Here is a 7,200-nt window from a genome sequence, read left to right as displayed (position 1 = left end):
AGCAGATTTACCTAGCTCGGTGGAGACCCTAGGAACCTCAAGAGTTAACCAATCCTGTGTGAACGGGGTTAGGCAACTCAGGTGTCTATACTTCAACAGCAAAGTTAGATAAGACGGAAGTTTATGAAGTAGGGCCGTGTAAGCAAAAAGGGAGTAATGTAGAGATCTACGGGTCTTTAGCGAAGTCCAGCCAACCTTTTGATACAGGATGCAGTGATGAGTATCAAACTGTCACCTGTAACAAAACAAAGGGCATTACACTCTTAGGTTGTCCCCATAGGAAAACCCTTTAAAGAAGCCTTTTTGGTTCCAGGTAGAACACTTTGGAGTTCCATGGAGAACCCGTTACACAGAGGGTTCTACATGGAACCCAAATGAGTTCTACTTGGAACCAAAAAGGGTTCTCCTATGGGGTAAGCCGAGAACCCTTTCGGAATCCTTTTTTCTAAGAATGTATGGTAGATGACATCCAAAGGTTTAAGAGTAGTAGCAGCTGCACTTTGATAAATAATGCAGTGCATTCAGAAAGTATTCAGACCCCATGACTTTTTCCACATTTTGTTACATTACAGCCTTATTCTAAAATGGATGAAATGCATTTTTTTACTCCACACAACACCCCATAATGGCATAACAAAAACAGATTTTTGGAAATGTTAGCAAATGTATAAAAAAACTAACAGAAATACCTTATTTACATAAGTATTCAGACCCTTTACTCAGTACTTTGTTGAAGCACTTTTGGCAGCGATTACAGCCTCAAGTTTTCTTGGGTATGACGCTACAAGCTTGGCACACCTGTATTTGGGGAGTTTCTCCCATTCTTCTCTGCAGGTCCTCTCAAGCTCTGTCAGGTTGGATGAGGAGTGTCGCTGCAGAGCTATTTTCAGGTCTCTCTGACAGTTTTCCAGAATTTAGCCGGGTTTCCATTACCATTACAAGCCGGGCTCCCAAGTGGCGCAGTGGTCTAAGACACTGCATCTCAGTGCTAGAGGAGTCACTATAGACAACTTGGTTTGAATCCAGACTATATCACAACCGGCCATGATTGGGAGTCCCATAGGGCTGCGCACAATTGGCCCAGTGTCGTCCGAGTTTGGCCGGTGTAGGCCATCATTGTAATTAAGAATTTGTTCTTAACTGAGTTGCTTCGTTAAATAAAGGTAAAATAAAAAATACAATCCAAAAGAGCAGTTACATAATAGTCAGATTTTGCCTTTCTGATTTGTCTCACACAATGATTCCTCATTTGCTTAAAATCTAGACAACAATTTTCAGGTCTTGCCATAGATTTTCAAGTAGATTTTTAAGTCAAAACTGTACCTCGGCCACTGAGGAACATTCACTGTCTTCTGGGTAAGCAACTCCTGTGTAGATTTTTCCTTATGTTTTAGGTTACTGTCCTGCTGAAAGGTGAATTAATCTGCCAGTGTCTGAACCAGGTTTTTCCTCTAGGATTTTGCTCCATTCCGTTTATTTTTTAACCTGAAACTCCTCAGTCCTTAATGATTACAAGCATACCCATAACAGGATTCAGTCACCACTATACTTTAAAATTTGGAGAGTGGTACTCAGTAATGTGTTGGATTGGATTTGCCCCAAATATAACACTTTATTCAAGACAAAAAGTGAATTGCTTTGCCACATTTTTTGCAGTATTGTTTTAATGCCTTTTTGCAAACAGAACACATGTTTTGGAATATTTTTATTCTGTACAGGCTTCCTTCTTTTCACTCTGTCAATTAGGTTAGTATTGTGGAGTAACTATAATGTTGTTGATCCATCCTCAGTGTTCTCCTATAACAGGAATTAAACTCTGTAACTGTTTTAATGTCACCATTGGTCTCATGGTGAAATCCCTGAGTGGTTTCCTTCCTCTCCGGCAACTGAGTTAGAAAGGACACCTGTATCTTTGTAGTGACTGGGTTTATTGATACACCATTCAAAGTGCAATTAATAACCATGTTCAAAGGGATATTAAATGTCTGCTTTTATAATTTTTTACCCATTTACCAATATGTGCCCTTTTTGGGAGGCATTGGAAAACATCCATGGTCTTTGTGGTTGAATCCGTGTTTGAAATTCACTGCTCGGCTGAGGGTGCTTACATATAATTGTATGTGTGGGGTACAGAGATGAGGTACTTATAGACAAATCTGGTTAAAACACAACAAAAAAGTGGAACAAGTCAAGGGGTGTGATAACTTTCTGAAGGCACTGTAGGTTCACGTGCCAATGCAAACTAGCATGCAAGTAGATATCATAGACTTCCAGTCATTGCGCTAACACTAGTTAGCAATTGCGCTAGAGCTATTAAGCAACTTCCTTTAAACTTCATGCAGAGACATAAACATGGTATCCAGTTCATCTGACTCTGGAGAAGTAGATAAAGGGCTTCATTGCCAAAATCCTGAAGCATCTAATAATTCATATTCTCATTGGAGTTGCTGTTATTTGTAGCTGTAGGACGAGAGAATGCATGCAGCTTTAATTAGCCTAGCTAGCTAGGTATTAACTAGCTTCTTCCGGTTTGATTCAGTCAAGACAGGTACTACACAATCATATTGGATGATAAATAACCTAACTATGGCAGCTATTAGTCTACTATAGCGCGAGTCGGCTTTGTCGGTTGCTGTCTCTCGCCTCTCCTTCCCTCCTCCCCACTGGCGGACTTACCCTTAGGTTGCCTCAGGCCTCATTTCATCAAGGGGCCTCCATGACCTGGGCATAATTAAAAACAAATAACATTAGTCATCTTTTTTTGAAATATAATTTATTCGCTAGCCGCTCCCCCATGCTCCACTCAAGATAGTTTCAGCCAATTGAAGGACTGGTTGATTATTTGCTTTCAACTGCACCTGCGTTTGCAGACGTCAAAAACTTGAGGTTAGCATGATTCAGCTTACCCAGTACAAAGGAACCAATGGGATAGTCCCAAAGGTGCAAAATCTGCCCAACTAGCAACACATGCTCCTATTGGGTAAAACATTCATATTTAAAGCACAAATTCCATATCTCTAAACCAATTGTCCTGTATGTATTATGATCGCCCCAGAGCTTCTAACACATTACATAAGAATCCGACAATGCATAAAATGACATAATCATAACAGATGAAATGAAGAAAATAAAGCTTATCACGGTCTATATTGGTTTGTTGTTAAGACAAGAATAACAAAATGTAGTGATTGAGCATTGTTAAGTGTCCTTGTGTTTTTTTAATAGTCCAAATGACCCCACATTTCTGTGCAGCATTCTGTAACTTGAACTTTCAGTTGACTGTGAACTTTAGTTACACATACTGCCTGTTTCCAACCACTCACACATTTTCTGGATAAGCCCAAGTTAACCACATGATACCGTATATCTGAACCTATCGTCCAGTGGTATATTAGTTCATAATTGTTTGGCCAAATAAGGTAAAGGATATGCTGATGTTGGCACAAAATGTGCAGTGGTTTGGACAAAAAACACACAACTCCAATCTTACATTTCGTGCTCACTCAGTACATCTGTTACGTTGGACATATTTACACACCAATGTAATATATTTGGATGCATCTCTTTTCAACTCTCAAAGACCGTGGTAAGACTTTTCTTCATCATTTCACCTGATTAATACATGCTAATGTTATGCACTGTCTGTGGGGGGGGGGGGGGGGGGGGTTAGATATATACAACTTTATGTTTAAAATATTAATATTTTACCTAAGCAATCACTAATTGAGTTTGTACGTTTGGGACTATCCCATTGTTTCCTCTGTAATGAGTAAATAAACTACGTCAAGCTCACCTCCAGTATTTCAAATAACGATACATAAGGTACAGATACACATTTGAGTGTAAAAATGTAAGAGACAATCTATACAAACACAGGTGGAGAATCCAACAATGCAGACCATGGATATTGATAAAGACACATATGCCAACAAGCCCAGAAAAAAGGATTACATTGCTGTTACATTTTCAGGTATCAATGCAAGTACAGATACACACACGCACGCACGCACGCACGCACACACACACACACACACACCACTTTCTCAGACGAGTACCTATTAGTCCCCTCACAATTCTGGATGATATAAAAAAAAAATAACATTACCCGAGAGAGTTTTTAATACCTTGAGATTCAGCTAATTTTCAGTGGTGGAAGAGACCATCCGGAGTTGCTGCAGTGTGTCTGGGGCTGCTGTGTGTTCTCCTACTGGCTGGGATCATAGGCCTGTCTGTCTACTGTAAGTTTATACGTTTATTATGTTTTCACTAATAAACTCAGTAAAAAAAAGGAACGGCCCTTTTTCAGGACCCTGTCTTTGAAAAATATTTTGTAAAAATCCAAATAACTTCACACATATTCATTGTAAAGGGTTTAAACACTGTTCACCATGCTTGCTCAATGAACCATAAACAATGAATGAACATGCACCTGTGGAACGGTTGTTAAGACACGAACAGCTTACAGAGGGTAGGCAATTAAGGTCACAGTTATGAAAACTTAGGACACTAAAGAGGCCTTTCTACTGACTCTGAAAAACACCAAAAGAAAGATGCCCAGGGTCCCTGCTCATCTGCGTGAACGTGCTTTAGGCATGCTGCAAAGAGGCATGAGGACTGCAGATGTGGCCAGGGCAATAAATTGCAATGTCTGTACTATGAGACACCTAAGACAGGCGCTACAGGGAGAAAGGACGGACAGCTGATCATCTTCGCAGTGGCAGACCACGTGTAACAACACCTGCACAGGATCGGTACATCTGAACATCACACCTGCGGGACAGGTACAGGATGGCAACAACAACTGCCCAAGTTACACCAGGAATGCACGATCCCTCCATCAGTGCTCAGACTGTTCCGGCAATAGGCTGAGAGAGGCTGGACTGAGGGCTTGTAGACCTATTGTAAGGCCGGTCCTCACCTGATATCACCGGCAACAACATCGCCTATGGGCACATACCCACCGTTGCTGGACCAGACAGGACTGGCAAAAAGTGCTCTTCACTGACGAGTCGCGGTATTGTCTCACCAGGTGTGATGGTCGGATTCGCGTTTATCGTCAAAGGAATGAGCGTTACACCGAGACCTGTACTCTGGAGCGGGATCGATTTAGAGGTGAAGGGTCCGTCATGGTCTGGGGCGGTGTGTCACAGCATCATCGAACTGAGCTTGTTGTCATTGCAGGCAATCTCAACGCTGTGCGTTACAGGGAAGACATCCTCCTCCCTCATGTGGTACCCTTCCTGCAGGCTCATCCTGACATGACCCTCCAGCATGACAATGCCACCAGCCATACTGCTTGTTCTGTGCGTGATTTCCTGCAAGACAGGAATGTCAGTGTTCTGCCATGGCCAGCGAAGAGCCCGGATCTCAATCCCATTGAGCACATCTGGGACCTGTTGGATCGGCGGGTGAGGGCTTCTGGCAAATCTGGTGCAGTCCATAAGGAGGAGATGTACTGCAGTACTTAATGCAGCTGGTGGCCACATCAGATACTTGTAAGGCTTGGGTGTCGTGCTGGAGGAATCAAATGCAGGAAGCAGCGATACAGGGTAGTGGCTTTAATAAGCACAACGGCTAAAACACAAGCCTTCCCAAAACAGCGATCAAAGCACACAACAAAACAAGGTGCCCCAAACACAGGGGACAAAACGCTGTTGGCGCAAACACACGCACTACTGCAAAATACAAAATCAGAGTGTCATCAAGCAAAGCAAACAGAGAAACAATCCTGCACAAAGAGCAGGCGGGCCTGCTGGCTAATAAAGCCCGCTAATCAGCCCAACTAGGAACAGGTGCACCTAATAACGAAAAGGGGGAAAACAAAAAGGGAATCAGTGGCAGCTAGTAGGCTGGTGATGACGACCACCGAGCGCCACCCGAGCAGGAGGGGGGGCCACCTTCGGTAGGAGTCGTGACAATACTGACTGTTAATTTTGACCCTCCTTTGTTCAGGGACACATTATTCAATTTCTGTTAGTCACATGTCTGTGGAACTTGTTCCGTTTATTTCTCAGTTGTTGAATATTTTTATGTTCATACAAATATTTACACATATTTTAAGTTTGCTGAAAATAGACGCAGTTGACAGTGAGAGGACGTTTCTTTTTTTGCTGAGTTTACATTCTTCATCATCAGAAGTTCAATATTTAGATGTTCAAAGGACCACAATGGGGAAATTACTGTGTTGTCCTCAGTGATGTAAGCACATGTGTATACCATATCCACTCGTGTGGCTGAATTTCATTTTATATAATTGTCCAAAAAATCGATATGTTTCTATTTTGACAGATAACCGAATCATTGGTCATTACTACTCTGCAGAGAGATTCCACACGTCCAGTTTGAACAACCTGACTAAAGAGAGAGACCAGCTAAAGACCAGTTATAACACCCTGACTAAAGAGCGAGACGAGCTACAGACCAGATACAACACCCTGACTAAAGAGAGAGACCAGCTACAGACCAGTTACACCACCCCAACTAAAGAGAGAGACCAGTTAAAGACCAGTTACAAAACCCTGACTAAAGAGAGAGACCAGCTACAGACCAGACACAACACCCTGACTAAAGAGAGCGACCAGTTACAGAACCGTTACAACAACCTTACTAAAAAGAGAGACCAGCTACAGACCAGATACAACAACCTGACTAAAGAGGGAGACCAGCTACAGACCAGTTACAACAACCAGACTAAAGAGAGAAACCAGCTACAGACCAGATACAACACCCTGACTAAAGAGAAAGACCAGTTACAGACAAGTTCTAACACCCTGACTAAAGAGAGAGACCAGTTACAGACCAGTAGTAACACCCTGACTAAAGAGAGAGACCAGTTACAGACCAGTTACCACACCCTGACTAAAGAAAGAGACCAGCTACAGACCAGTTACAACACCCTGACTGAAGAGAGAGACCAGCAACAGACCAGTTACAACACCCTGACTAAAGAGAGAGACCAGCTACAGACCAGTTACAACACCCTGACTAAAGAGAAAGACCAGCTACAGACCAGTTATAACACCCTGACTAAAGAGAGAGACCAGTTACAGACCAGTAGTAACACCCTGACTAAAGAGAGAGACCAGTTACAGACCAGTTACCACACCCTGACTAAAGAGAGAGACCAGCTACAGACCAGTTACAACACCCTGACTAAAGAGAGAGACCAGCTACAGACCAGTTACAACACCCTGACTAAAG

The sequence above is a fragment of the Salmo trutta genome, chromosome 4 (genome assembly GCF_901001165.1).
Source record: "Salmo trutta chromosome 4, fSalTru1.1, whole genome shotgun sequence".
NCBI lineage: Eukaryota > Metazoa > Chordata > Actinopteri > Salmoniformes > Salmonidae > Salmo > Salmo trutta.
This window is presented reverse-complemented; position numbering follows the sequence as displayed.